The following is a 16,959-nucleotide window of genomic DNA, read 5'->3' on the forward strand; positions in this document are numbered from 1 at the left end:
TCAGTGCAATTCGTTTTCACTGCTGCTCCCCTGCTTGATAATTTATCTTTTAATTATATCATTCTGACAGTTTTCACTGTTGGTAGTTTTCAGTGACTCTTTCTGCATGTTACAGGCGACTGTCTTTATATCACTGAATCATTTACTCATCCGATTCGTTCAACCATACTGATGCATTCAACAAGGCGTTATGAGAGAGTCATTTAATCATTTACTAAACCAAGTAGTTCAAGTCAATTGATTTATTCAGGAATTCTTAAATAATAATAATAATAATTCACACACAAAAAGCTGAATTATAGATTCAAGTGAAATATATGCTGTATATTATATAATAAATGTGAAAAAGCACCGTGCAATAACAAGAACATATTTAACACAAAAACAGATTCACATGACTATTGGCTGGAAATTGATTAAACATCACATTCAGCCGATTCCTTCCAACACTGATACATGCAAGAACAAAACAAGCTGTTATACTGTATAATCTTACTTTATGCTTTAAATGAAAAGATTTACTTCATGTATATAATGCAATGCATTTATTTAACTTCTGTCTATATTCAAACAGAAATAATAGTGATAAATGCAACAATCATATATATGCACTGAACATGTGCACTAAAGCATGCACTTAAACTAAACTAAAATCGAAATACAAAATCATTAAAAATATAGTTTTTTGTTTTGTTTAGTTTTTTTGCATGATATAATGCATATTATGCAACAAATTTGTTAACTTTAAATGAAATATATGCATTAAAAAAGATGCACGAGAGAAAACAAAAAATGAAATGACAATATATATAAACTACTGTACACACACACACACACAGTATATATTATAACACAAACATGAAAATAATAAAACTTTTGCATTAGTTCACAATGCAACATTCAATAAGAAAACATTACTAATTTATTGATTTAATTATTATTATTATTATTATTATTATTATTATTATTATTATTAGAACTAGTATTATTTACACAATAAAATGCATATGATGCAAAGCATTTATTGACTTTAAGAATGTTCTTAATACTCAGCATATTTATTAATGTCAGTTTTATCTATATTTAAACGGATATCGAAACCCTCAATTAAACAGAAATAACAGTGAGAAATGCCACAGACTTGAAAGTATGCACCGAACATCAGATCCCTTCACGACAGAAGTATGAATCACATCAAATGTACCAACGCCTGTAGCATTTACTCATAATATTTTTTTTTTTCCTAAATGTAGCTTTGAGAGAGGTTGGAAATGACCCCAATTTCCTTGCAGTAATTACGGCAATCTGCCTGTGTGACACCGCAGGCCAGACCTCCAACCTCTGCGGGCTTCTCTCCTTGCCGCATTGACTCTCCTTTGCACCCATCATTTAATTACCCCAATTAAAGCAGTAATTAATCATCTGCCTAAAAATCCATTACTAGCCAATGACTGAAATTGTTCTTTAATCAAAAGCTTTGGCTTGACCCGGGGGTCAATCGCCGCTGCCGAAGTGCAAGAAAAAGTGCGCTCTCATCATTCTGCGTGATGTTTACCAGACGCCGCTCTGGCCTTCCACTGATGACTGACAGCTTCTCTTCTCCTAATGAGCTGCGCTGAGCTTAAGACCCTGAGCGATAACTGCGAGCGCCTTCATTAAAATACCATAAGTTAAAAACCCTGCTGAGAAATTAATCGTTGCAATGCTCTCACCTGTCACTGTTTATCTCACTGCTACTTCAGAGAGTTCGGCAGGGAGAGTCGAATTATAACTCTTAATTGTGCGCTTTTTATTTGAGGTGCTGTTAGTCAAGGTTTCTTATATCAGAACTACTTTTTCCTGTCTCTGCACGTGGCCTGTTTTAAGATTAAAGTTAAAAGATGTCTGCATGTATGACAAAGTGTGGTTTAATTCACAAGAGCATATTCAGGGCCTAAAAATAATACTTGTCAAGCTTTAAGTTTGAGTAAAAACTGGTTTAGATGGTACATTAAATACAATTACTCGCCAGTTGGTAGATAACTGTTTTTGTTTTTTTTTTATAATATGAATTATAACAATACCCGAGAATGTGGTATGATTTAGTGCAATAATTTAACTGCAAAGACTACGTTGTAGTTATAAAAAATATGTGAGCTGGCGTAATTTTTATGAGTGAAAACTTCAGAGTGAACTTTAGAGTGGAAAAGAATGGATTAATGTGTTTTAACAGATATAACGTTTTTTAATTTCTTTACATTTTGACATTATTTATTATTATTAGTAGTATAATTTTTTATACTGTTATTTATATTAAAAAGTAAATAAATACATATGAACAATTATAATAAAAAAATGAATTAGCATTGTGCTGTAACAATTCGTTCTGCCTGTTCTTGAAGAATGCAAAAAATATATATAAAAATTATATATATATATATATATATATATATATATATATATATATATATATATATATATATATATATATATATATATATATATATATTTTACATTTTTTTTGCATTCTTCAAGAACAGGCAGAACGAATTGTTAAAGCACAATGCTATATATATATATATATATATATATGGTCAGTACATTTTCTCAAGATAGTAGTCATTGGCAGGTATGCAAAATGTTTTGGTTACGTACTTAAGCCTTTAAACCCATATAAAACACATTATTATTAATATTTTTATTTTTTTAATGAAACAACTTTTTTTTTCTCATACATTTCTCTTATGGCTCAAATTGAGCAAATGGTATTTATATGAACAATAAGTGATGCTTGTAATGTAAGTCAATAAGAACTTTATAGCATATGCATATCAATATCAGTTGTCACTCTATGGTCCGGCTTCACAGACAGGGCTTAGACTAAGCCAGGATTAGGCCATGGTACAATTAGGACATTTGAGTAATTTTTATTAACATTACTGGTGTACATCTCGAGACAAAACAAAGGCACTGATGTGTTTTAAGAGCATTCAGTGCAAGTTTCTTTCAGTTAAAGCAGCTCAAACTTACACTTTAGTCTGGGACTAGTGAGATGTTCTGGAGGCTTGTGAAGATCATTCCTCCGCTGAGGAACAGTGAAACAAACGCTCCTCAAAAGATCCTGAGGATCAGATTTGAGACTCTAAAACATGATTGATGGAGAATCAAGTAAAGCTGAGCTGCTTCAGTCCAGGAACAGTTCATCTGGAGATATTACTGGCGTTACTCTGACCTTTACTTGATCACAATCACTCAAGATTTGAGACATAGCACGAGGTGAAGCTGTACATTTCTACAATTACACTAAAATAGCTTTAACCTATGAAGATGACGACAAAGGGCATGTAGTAAATGTTGTGCAACAGGTTGAACAGCAGTTTTGATCATTTTTAATAAGGTTAATATGTACCGCTAATTGGAGAAAGCTATTTTCAACAAAAACTGTAAGTACTTCAGAAGCCACACGGGTAAAGATGAGACATTCAGTCCATTCCACAGAACATTTGAAGTGTGTCCCTTCCTCACTAATGTCTGGCAGAATAGGGTGGATTAAGTTTACCTTTGCAAGCAAGCAATTTCTACGCACCCGCAGACAGCAGAAGAGCCTTACACTCCACCTCCACGGCCCGCTGAGTGTTGTTAGCTAGCTGAGCGCACTCAAGCATTTAGGTCAGGCACTCGCCTGGGCAGCCGCTTCAGTGGCTCTGATGGGTCCTGACTCTTATCTGCAATGGTCAGCCAGCAAGAAGAAAAAATGAGCTGTAGGAAGAAGATGACAAAGAGCGGCCGTGAGTCAGAGGCGGTCGGGAGTTTGAGAGAAGGCCGAGTTGAAGCGACTTGGCATTAGTCACAGAGATCACAGCCGGCGGTTCTCTCTCGATAAAGCTGGCCACGGGCCGCCTGCGTGAATCTGCGTGGGACAGCACTGTGCATGGGAAGGACAGAAGCCTATACGACCACAGAGGCTCTCCACATGACGGGAAAATGTTCTGAGGGTCACAGGCGACGCTGAAAGCCAATGATAAACTGCATTTGTAATAATCCATCGAATAATAATGCATAGTTAGGACAACAAAATAATTGACTGATTCAGTTCCCATGTCCTGTTACTGATGTCAATGGATTTGTGTTCAATGAAACCTTAAAAAAAATTATATTCATATCCTTAAAAAGCCATACTGTACTTTCCCATACACAATGCATTTACAGCTAATAAAAAAAAACTAAATTTACAAAAAAAATATTGACATGAGAAGACTTTTTAAAATGTATTTAATTAAGTTATTTGGCCACACACACACACACACACACACACACACACTTAAATATTAATAGAACTACCAATATAGCTTAAAATATTAAAATATTGACATGCAAATTCTTGTAAAAATATATATAAACAACACACAATCACATTTTTTAGACTAATAAAAAGCCCATGTGATGATGATTAATAAATCAGTTTTATTAAGAAATCTCATAAAAGTATTTAATTTATAACATGAATCAGTTATTTGATAAAAAAAATTATGAGCACATAAAAAAACACACATTTTAAAATAATAATAATATAATAATAATAACAACAAATCACTTCAGTTTAAGTTATTTGATTAAAAATGGATGTGTATAAAATTAAACCTTATATTTTCATGTTTTAAAAGTAAATAGAAACGCCCATATTTTAGTGCTACTAATAAAATCAGTATTATTTTAATTGCAAATACTGATATTGCAATTAATAATCAATACATTTCCATATTTAAGCTAATATATTACCATTACTAATATATTCCTTAACATAATGGAATGTATCTAGATTGGAAATCTTGTAAATTTTTTTATTATGATTAAGCTATTTGATTAAAAAAAAAAAGTGTATAAATGTGTATAAATTTAAATATTATATGATGTTATTTTCAGATAATAAAAAGCCCATACATTGCTGTTAGTAATAAAAAAAGTTATTACAACCACAAATATCAACACTTATTATTCTGTTTTATTTATGCTTTTTATTTCAGCAGTTGTATTTGTTATTAAAAAAAGTGACCGACTAATTGCTGGTCTGCAGTTCAAAGTAATCTTTACATATTTATATGTTGGATTGTAAGGATTTTGTGTAGAATAATCCTACAGTAGAGGATGAGTCATGTCTCCAGCTGAAATACAGTCGTTTCTTGACTGGAACTAATGATTTCTCATCTGAATTTCAGGGTCAAGCTGCACTCAGAGGCAAACACGTTATTCAAGGCCAAATTCAGCCAAAAAAAAAAAAAAGAATCAATCTTCTAAAGCTAACACATCAGACGCAGAATAACCAACAAATCATACACCGTTTCAGGGTCACACGCACATCTCAAAGATAAAAACAAAAAACAAAACATGCATATATAGATATTAAACTAGTGGCATTAAAAGCAGCAAAGAAACCCAATTATAGTTGCCATCTGATGCCACTTTTCTCTGTGATGAAGTAGCTTGTAATGTATTCCCTCAGGTGCAGTGATCTCAGGTGTAAAGATCCATTAAGCCTCTCAGTCGGTTTTAAAAAGCCCATCAAGGTCACTGGCTTTGGATGGCTTGGCATCATAAATGTTTCTGAATGCTGGAGTTGAGGGTAGAGGCGCGATCCGGCCGTCGCTGTTATCACTAATGAGCTGTTTTGACAATCAGGTTGTCCTGGAAACATAAGGCTGAGGCATCTAAATAATATGCATGCGGTGAATGCATTAGACATTTGGGTTACAGAAGGACAGCGCTGGCTTAAACTAACCTGCGGGCTAATGACTGCATCTAGTACAACTAGTTTGTTTCAGGTACAGTACATGCTGTAACTATAGCGGTCTCTGTTTATAGAGAATACATGCTGATTTAAGTTTTTACTCGCAAATGTTTTCTTGTTCGAAGCATGATTCTAATCTGAGTGTTTTGTGCTTAAGGCAAGACACTTTATGTGAACAGCATATTGCTATGATTTTTTTTTTTTTTTTTTTTTTTTTTTTTTTTTTTATGAAATGTTATGTTTAAATATCCAAATGAAGTGTTATCTATTTAAATATAAACTTAAAATGCATAGAGGACCAGCCATTAAATCCAGGTAAAAAAAGAAATAAATCTTTACCAAGTTTTTAGAAATAAAATATTTAATACACATAAGGTGAATGATATATGAACAGACTGCTCTGTAAATCCTTCAGAGTACACAGTAGAATGCAATACACTTTTGAACTTTGAATAAAAAAAAAAAAAAACAATTGTTTGGAGGGTTTTAAATATATTTATTGTGATAGAAAAATGGATGTGTGCAAAACTAAACATGATATTTCCACATATATAATCACTATTAATAATAAAATCTGTATTACTACAATAGCAAACATTGACACAACGTTTATAAAAACATTTAATTTAGAAGAGGAATGAGTTGTTAAATTATTATTTTTTTAAACACACACACACACACGCACGCACGCACGCACGCACGCACACACACACACAAATAAATACATTTAGATTTTTTTTTTTTTAAAAGTGAAAGTCCAATTTTAGTCTTATGTGGTTCAAAGTAATCTTTACAAATTTGCTGGTGAAGTGGAAATAAAGATACGAAATGTAATGCAACTGAAATCTACTGATGCAAATAGATAAAGTGTGACATTGCAAACTGACCAAAATCTCAAAAATGACCAGTGGATTATTATTTATTTTTTTATGCCTTGCATTAAAATGCATGTTAATAGCGTGCAAAATGATAATTTAATACAGATATTTGCTCCAGGTATAAGTCTTACCATCTTTAACAAAGTACATTGTTCTTGTTCTTAGTAAAAAACAGATAATCAGCAAAAACAACAATGACCTTGTATTTAGAGGTTTTATATAAAATTATCTCCTAAATGCATTAATATCAGTGTGAATGTCCAATGATGACTAACTCCACCAGAAATGAAGTCATGATGCTCTTCAGCAGTTTCCATAGAGATGACAGACGGACAGATTCAGCCCGAAATGACAAAAGCAACAGGTTGAGAGGGGCGACATTATCACTCGCATTACGAGGTATGTTGGAAGAAAACGAGAGAAATCAGAGATGGACAGGAGAGGATGTAGGATGAGATATGTGGGGGCTCAATTGCCTGGTGACTTCGTCTGATTGAAATTGACCCGCCGTCTGCAGTTAAAATCTTCTGTACTGAGAGCCATCGTCTGCTTTTAATTTGAGTGGCTCTCATGCGGTTAGCCAGGGTGAAATTTAACACTGAACGCCTCTAATTTGATGGAGAAAAAAATTAAGGAGCCACAAAATGTGCCTGTCAATCAATAAGGCGACAAGAGGGCGAGAACCGTGCCATAATCTGCAGAAACGGAATTAAAGCATTTGCATTTTCACATTTAAGTTCTTTTGGAGTGTTTCGATTATTGATGACACAGCAGTCGAGAGATTAAACTAATGGGGGACACAGATTTGTTCCTCCTGCGGGTCAATCATCACTGAACGTTCACAAACTCTGGGAGAAATTAATATGACAGAACAAACTTTATTCAGGGAATAATGGCTCTGGTGCATGGGATGTCAACACTTACAATCTTCAGATTTTATGGTTATTCGCATTTTAAAAATGCATAATTAGGCATGGTGTATTGTGAATCATTTGCTACATCTGATTTGATGTACTGTCTTTTCAATCTTTTTGAAAGTAGTCTCTTATGCTTATTTATTTGATTAGAAAACAGCAATATTGTGAAATATTATTACAGTTTAAAATTGACACAAATAAATTACATCTTTAAATAGCAAAGCATATTATTCTGATTTCTGAAGATCATGTGACACTAAAGACTGGAGAAATGATGCTGAAAATACAGCTTTGATCACAGGAATAAAATTCATGTTAATAAAGTATTTACATAGAAAACAGTTATTTTAAATTAAAATACTATTTCACAAATAAAAAAATAAAAAAACAGTGTATACATTTTTCTTTTACTGTAAATTTAGACTTAAATCCATAAAATGTTACTATTTATTTACAGAAAATTTCTGACAACAACAGCTCCAAATTTTACAGATTTAATTTATTAATTACATTTTTATTTTGAAGAGTTCAGATGCAAAAGCCATCTGAAATTTTCATCTAAAATTAGGATTTTATCAGGTTTCTATATTTATGTTCAGTTATTTGACTTTAATAGTCTGGAAAAGACCTGCACATTGCCATTAAAGTAAAACGACTCAACCTATGCATAGGAGCTTAATAAAAATCCTAATTTTAGATGCAAATTTCAGATGGCACTTAGAGGCTTCTGCATCTGAACTCTTTATTTATTTAATCATTATAAAAAGGCTATGTCAACCAAGCATGGCTTGTCCTTTGTCCTCTTTATATTCTAAAGCTTGTTGGTTATGCAAAATATGTTTTTGAACACACATATAATTTCCCTCTTAGGCATCTGGCAGCTGATTAACCTCGGTGACCTCATGCATCCACTCATACACACTACAGCATCTCTGAATAAAATACATCACGTCCCTCTCTACTGCCTCCTCCTCAAATGAACCATAGAAACAATCACTTAGCAACCAGATCATCTTCAGTTTCTCTTGCGTCTGTTGGTGTAATTAATAAAAAGGGAAATAAAAGACATCAGTGAGCTGACAGATTTTCTGAATCCTCTCGCACTTTATATACTGAAATAAAGTGATTGTTCATCCCAAAAATGTTATTTGCCGTTAATTTACCCACCCTCTGGTCATCCAAGATTTTTTCTCAGTGAAGAAGATTTTTAGCTGAAGCCGTGCTCCTTGGTGATCCAAAAAGTACAAGTCAGTGGCTGCCGGGAATTAATAAAGCAGGGAACACTAAATGAGTCTCTGTGGCTCCTAATGACATGTTGAGGTCTTATGAAGCGAAACGAATGGTCTGTGCAAGAAACTGAACATTATTTACAACATTAGTATTAGTATGTAATCCAGAACCTCAGGCCAACAGGGAAATGTGATTCTTTTCAGCAAACCGATTATTTCGGACAGTTTGTTTTTCAGTGAAGTGATTCAAAAAGTCAAACAGTTTCCTCAGTTCAGTGACCGCTAGAAGAACTGCAACTCTGAATCAGTTCATTCATCACAGGATCAGAGAGCTATTTCGGTTTCATTTGGAATCGGAGTGACTGTAAGGTCCAATCCCAATTCTATTTTATACCCCTTCCCCTATCCCAATTCTAAGGGGAATATTTTCTCCCCTACCCTTTGACACTCTGTTTTAAGGGACAAGGGGAAGGGGAGAAAATATTCCCCTAAGGATTGGGACACCACTACCATGATGTCACACGTCATCATTCGTCGTCTAGCTCTTACAATACACACATCTGGTGTGATGGTGTGCATTAGAGCCTTTAATTATCGTTCTGTATTAATGAGCTGCTTACTGACACACACACACACACACACGCAAATCGGAAATCGCGCAACTCACACATCCAAGAGAAAATAAACTTGTCAACGCTTCCCCACGACTTTTATTAAATACTGTTTAAATACTGAACCGCTACATTATATTTTCCAGCGCCGAGAGGATACAATCGCTGTTTTTAAGTAAACTCACTCTAAAAAGATAAACGCACAGATGCGAATACACGCAACTTCCATCTCTCTCTCTCTCTCTCTCTCTCTCTCGCTCTCGAATAGGCAATATTTGAGAAAACGGTTTAGCGATTTCTAATTATTGAGGGGATTAGTCTACGGCAGTGATCGCCCTGATCAGACATATGCTGTAACACTATCATGCAGTCTGTAATGATACGACGTCAGCAAATATTAGCCATTTTTTGCAAACATTAATTTGAGTAACATGACCGTTAATATGAACTCACAATTAAAAGTAACATAAAACAAATGATTACTTTTCGTTAAAATCTTTATTTATGCCAAAAAAAGCTTACATTTATGTGTCTTTTTGTTCAAGTCATACCCCTTTGTTTGAAGTGTGGTCCCGAAAAATCTTCGTTTGAAGGGCTATCTGGAAGGGAAGGATTTAGGGGTAGAATTGGGATTGGGCCTAAGACACATCCAAAAGTGAGTTTCGACTGAGTTACTCCTAGATCTGAGCCTTGAATGGTTTCTGATGAAGTGAACTGATTCAACTAGTTCACCAAAAACAGAACCTGTTCAAAAGAATGATTCATTCTTTAAGCAGACATCACTCCGGTCTGTTTACCTGACAGGTAATAATGTTGTAAATGTTCAGTTTCAGTTTCTTGCACAGACCAGTTGTTTCACTTCATAATGTCTCAATATATCGTCAGGAGCCAGGTTTTAATGCTGTTAAGTGCATGTATCCTTGCATTTTATGAATCACCATGCTTTCAGCTAAAAATCTTATTCATACTGTTCAACTCACAAAGAAAGTAGGAGAACAAACGTAATAAAAGATACATTTTCAATATATAAATTATTATATATTTTTTACTGGACTGGGGGATGAAGATTCTGATTAAATGTGCTTTTGTCATTATACCTTAATATCTTATGTTCTTTTCTCAATCTTTAATAAAAATACAGTAGATATACTGTACATTTTTGATCTTTATACACTTTCAGGTCACAAAAAGTGCTGTTGTACTTTACTAACAAACAACACTGACTTCATAATGGTTGAAACACGGCGTGAAGATCCACTGAAGAGACTTGAACAATGGCAAGGGAGGAACGTCTCTGATAATGAGTGAGCTAATGAAGGGGAAGGTAAAGTTTCTCATCTGAACACCGATAACCTTGGCTGTAATTACTGACCAAAGTCATTCAAATGAGGTCTAAGGCAAAATAAATGAGAATGAATAGAGATATAATCCAACACTGCAAAAGCTTCATCACCACCGGAAGAGTAATACATCTCTTTTTAACGTCCTTTATGTGCAGGGAAAGGTAGGCTTTCAATGGCAAAGTTATTATCTGTCAGCAACCAAGGTTAAAGGCGAGAGAGATCCATGGAAATCAGAATTGGAAAAGAGTGGGCATATTCACTAAGGAAAGGCTTTTTTTTATCATATCTGAGTTCATAATAGATGATCAGTGTCATAAAGAACGATGAGGCTGCTGCGTCATTATTTAAAAAGCCAACGAGAGACTCATTTTCATCCAGTTCAGATGGAGTCGCCCACATGTAGATGAGGTGGAAAGAAATGGGTTTCTACGTATAGCAAACTTAAACAGATTCAATTTGTGTTATTATTAAATCTTTTATCATATATACACACCTCAGGAAACATGCATATCAGAGAAAAATTAAAGTCTTGTACATTGCTATAAATAAATCAAGAATAACAAATAATAACAAATAAATCTATACATTGTGTATATGCTGTTAAAGACTGCATTTGATCAAAAATACAGTAAAAAAAAACGGTAAAATTTTGAAATATAATTACAATTTAAAAGAACTGTTTCATATATGAATTTGTTTTAAAATTTAATTTATTCTTGCAATGGAAAGCTGAATTTTCATCAGCCATTACTTCAGTATTTATATTTAATGTTATTTTTTTAAATATTTTACTTTTAACATAGATGTTCAAATACAAAACCGTTATTTTAAATTGCAATTGCAATTCTATTTAAAAAAAAAAAAAATTTTTATTACTGTTCAATAATGTACTTTGCTGTATTTTTTTTTATTTTTTTTTTATATCAAATAATTGCATGGCTTATTCCTTCACTTTCAATAAATAAATAAATAAATACATACATACATTCATAAATAAATAAATAAATAAATATATTTAAATTGATCAATTATATTCAATTTCTAAATGATAATAATGGTGGCAATAATAATAATAATAATAATAATAATTATTATTATTATTATTATTCATGTATTTATTGAATGCACTGACAACAGTAATCACTCGAGGACATTTGTGAAGTGATTTTCGTGGTTTCAGGAATCCTAATTTGTGCTGTGTCTCACAACACCCTTTAACTGTTCTAAAATAATTTACTCGCAGCCTCGACTGGCTTATTGTATTATCTATTTTTGTGTCCAAATGAGGAGGATATGATGGATGAACATACCTCCAGAGAACTGGACAAAACACCGTCAGTACTCGTAATTCAGATCTATTAAGTCATACGTTCACAAAGCATCTCATTCGTATTCAGAGATGCAGATATTCAAAGCCTGCAGTGTTTTCTATGTTTGTCAGACACCAGGGTGTTGAAATGCACACGTATTAGACAAAAGCATACTCTCAAGGTGACCTGACAACACGTCTCATCTCAGCCGAAGCAATGCAAACCACCGACAGCACGCCTGGAGTGCATCTGTCACCGCTCGAGAAACATGCACACGACCACCCAACTATAAAGCATTGACATGCAGGATGCACTTAAATAACCTTGTAGCAGATAACCTCGACAACTCGGCACGCTGTGTAAAAATGGCTAATCGGCTGTGTGTGTGTGTGTGTGTGTGTGATCACAGCTGAAAGAGATAGTGGGATGTCTGCTGTAGGAATCATTCAGTGATTAATGATACAGTCACATTGGCAGATCGCAGCGGTGACCTTCCAACAGTCTGAAATGCGTTTAGCCTCGTGTTTTTCGCCTTTCATCCTTCCGTGTGTCGAGGTTTCAGAGGCAAAAGGGCGAAAGTGGGTAGAGACTGTGACATGAAATACCCTTGACCCTTACTTGACCATTTACACACGATGCAGTCCCAGCGATTCTTGAATACCCACAATCCTCTGAACTGTTTGTTTGCTTCCTCTCTACTCACGAAAAGTCTGCCCTTACTTCTCACACCAGACAAAAGACACACACAAAGCAACGTTTTTATCTTAATCTGGCCAAAAAATACTTTCAGATTCATATATTCACATTACATCTACAAGGAGTGAAATGCAATGTGCATCAAAAGTAGTAGTTCAGCAAACATGCATGTACTGCAGATATCATACAAAACACAGCGGCTGATTATTACATACAGATCAATGATTTCTCCAGATTTCTTCTTATTTCATAGGATCTGTCAACATATACTACCGGTAATCACAATTATTAATTCTTTTATATTCACTTATGAATACAGCTTTTTTCCCTTTAAATTAAATTATAATACATTCAATTGCAAAGCCATTTCTCTCCTAAAATTGCTTAAAATAATAATAAATATTATTTTAATTAATATTATTTTATTATTGTTAGTAATTTAATTACCTGTTATCTTTTACACATACATACAAGTATACATTTTATTTACCTGTATGCTAAATTTTATTTACCTGCCTTTTATTAATAAAAAATATATTAATAAATAATTAATTAATTAAAATCATACATGCATGCATACAAACATACATAGCCTGCATAACCACAGTATTACAGCAGTAGTTTTTAATAATACATTTTGATTTATACAGACTAATATATATATATATATATATATATATATATATATATATATATATATATATATATATAGTTTTTATTTTTATATAGTTATAAGTTTAATAGTCTTGTTAAAAATCAATACATTTATATAAAAAAAAAAATAATAATAATAATTACCACAGTACAATAACAGCAGACCATTTAACTCAAGTGCAATACTATAAGTTTTCATTTCATACAGTGGACTAAATGTATTTATTTTTATTATTTTTTTTAAATCAGAAGCTTGAAAGACAGGCTCAATCAAAAGTGACAGAGGGTTTTCATTTTTTCGGCTGAAGTATTGTTTAAGAAATGAAACGGATGATATACACAGTGTAGTCGCTGAACCATGACAATACTCACAGTGCTTTCCTTTCCCAGAATTCAACAGTTTAACATCTCACTGGACAAAAGCGAGCGAGGAAGCACGAGAGAGACCGCACCACTATTTAATTTGACTTTGTGAGCACTGGATATGAAAATTAAATCAAGACTAATGAGCAATGAACAATAAAGGAGAATAAAATAAAACGCTCCAGCGACCGCCAGACGGACAAGGTTGCTGAAGTCGAATAACTTTATTCCTTCATAATTCCTCCATTCAAAAGTGCACCAAGGCAATCAAATCCCAATATTTTTGGAATTGCCATCTTAGGTACATTTGGCTCCACTTCCATCAGAATAATTTCCTCTAAAATGCTAATGAGAAGAAACAGAAGAGAAACCAATGGAAAAATAGCATAGAACAACAAAAGGGCTAGACATTATTAAAAGACTATTCAATGCTGCCAGAGTCTGAGGGAGAAAAAAGCCGAAATGGCAATTTACTGCAATCTTTACAGATGAAAACATTGCGATTTAAAAGGAATAACGGCCTCCCAACAAAAATAACTTATGTTTATTCTTCTTAAATTATAAAATTCCTAAGAAATAACATTTAAGTCATATATTCCTTTGTCAAAAGATTGCACAGACTTCAGGGAATAATGTCTTTGCCCGCTGAAAGACAGAAACTCAAGCACGATAAGAGGATTGGAAAAAAACTTCTACCATAGCCAGGATAAAATGTTTTTTTCGAGGTAATGCTGTTTCTCCCAGAGGACGACAAACAAAAGCAGTCTTCATGTTAAAAACTAAAAAAAATTACACTTATTAGAAAAGCAGAGATGATGTTTTCTGGCATTCGATTTGTCCTGATTTACTCTCTGAACATCTTCTGACTGCATGCATTTGTTTTAGCACACTACTACTATAAAGTAGTGCATAAAAAGTCATATTAACACGTTTGAGTATCTGAGAGAGAAAAAAACCCAATAGTAAATATAATTAAAAGATGCTTCAAAATATAAACACATCCATGACCTTTCTGTAACACCAACAACAGACTAGAGGATCTCTGTGGTCGGGCTGAAGGGCTGCTGGTTCCTGGATGATTTCGATCAATGCACACCTTGCCAAGCGCTCTAAACGCTTATTGAATATTCAATTAGTCGAACAAGCTGCAGTGAAGACTCGAGAGAAGCTGAGAAAATCTCTCATCTCCAGAGGACAAACAAGATAGGAAACAGATTCAGAAAAGCAAGCACAGAGGGAACTCTTATTTATGCACACAGAAATAATAACTACAATTTTATCTAAATAAACAAATAGAAATATTAAATACTACTATTATGTATCTACTAATTATTATTATTATTATTAAATGTGCAACCATAAGTTACCATACTATGAAAACACAGCAAAATATTTCCACTTAAAGAAAAAAAAAAAAAAAATTCCCATCCACCCCAAAAAAAAAAAAAAAAAAAATTATATATATATATATATATATATATATATATATATATATATATATATATATATATATATATATATATATATATATATATATATATATAAGATAAATATTGATTCGATTTGTCACAGTCAATAAATAAATCAATTAATAATCCAATAAAGAAAGCAAAATATTTCTGCCCCTAAAAAGTCAATTAATCAATTAATCAATTAAAAAAAAAAAAAAAAAAAAAAAAAAAAGTTACTAATTTTGTGTTAAACAATACAAATAATTTTGACTCAGTTCTATGAAAATATATACAGGTATTTAACCACTTTTGCCATGTCAGAAGCAATTTGTAAGACCTTCTGTTTCATCCATGCTGAAACCAAACTAAAAATCTGTACACTCACTCTAAAAACCTTCTTTGGCCTTGAGAATTCTAATATGAAATGAGAGAAATAGCCAAGATGATGAATATGTAAATGTGGAGTGACGGAGATGAAGAAGGGCTGAGAAAATGATCAGTAATTGTTCTTTGAGCCGATGACACAGATACGGTGTAATGACAGGTAGAGTCCAGTCCAATCAGGAAGGGCTTCCTTTGGAAATGAACAGCCCATCAAGGTGAGATGGCAATCTCATGAAGCAGACACATCACTGCCTCATTAATCAAATCATGAAGATGAGTCTCATTTCAAAGCTCTGAGCTTATTCAGTTTCATCTGCCTTCCTCAACACTGCTCAGAAAATGTAAATGGTAATTGGAAAAACAATATGATGGTATTATAATTCTGCAACATCCTAATTAATAATATAATCATTTAAATCCCGATTATAATTATTTGAGGGCTTTTATTTTATAAGGAATTTAACTATTGTGATTCCGGGATGCGTTACTGCATCTACAAGGCCAAAAACCCAATAACTAATGTGTGCTTGGAGAGATGCAAACTTATCAGGGGTGAAAAAAAAACACCACTGATGTTATTTTTCTTTTTTAAACCATAAAAAATATATAATATATAATATAATATATATATATATATGATCAACTGTTCCTTCATCTTGGCTGAGCTTTCAACGTTGTTACGGGAAAGGATGAAGCTGATTGGTTGGTTCTTGTCACATGACCCGCGGTGCGCTTGCGGCATTCTGAAAAGTTGAGATGTTTTTACATTTTGCTGTATCTAAAACGTACCGAACCGAACCGAACCATGACATCAGTGTATCGTATCGAACCAAACCTTGAATGTTGTGAACCGTTACACCCCTAAAAAAAAAAAAAAAAAAAAAATTATATATATATATATATATATATATATATATATATATTAGTATACATACATTTTTTTTAAAAACAACAAATTTATTTATTTTTTGCCTCTAATTATCATTACTATTAAAAAAATAAATAAAAAACACTTTTAAAATGAAATTGACAGGATATTACCAGTATAATCATTGGCTCACTTGCATTTCCACTCCTTTAAAATAGTTATTTTAGCATGTTTTGCTTTTGGATTTATGTTTAGACTTGACGAACATAAATATGATAACATTTAAAAATCACTTTGCTGAAAGGTTACTAGTTTGCATCCCCATTAACAATCTCCTCAGTTCCTCTCGACTTTAACATAACATCATGACTATTTTATTTATTTGAGTGAAATTACTCTGAAATGAACAAATTCTCAGGCAACAGCGTTAAACGTTGATTGACTTTTTTAATTACTTAAAATGATATTTTAAACTAACCACTCTCTGTGTG

This window comes from Carassius auratus, chromosome 6 (assembly GCF_003368295.1).
Source record: "Carassius auratus strain Wakin chromosome 6, ASM336829v1, whole genome shotgun sequence".
Taxonomy (NCBI): domain Eukaryota; kingdom Metazoa; phylum Chordata; class Actinopteri; order Cypriniformes; family Cyprinidae; genus Carassius; species Carassius auratus.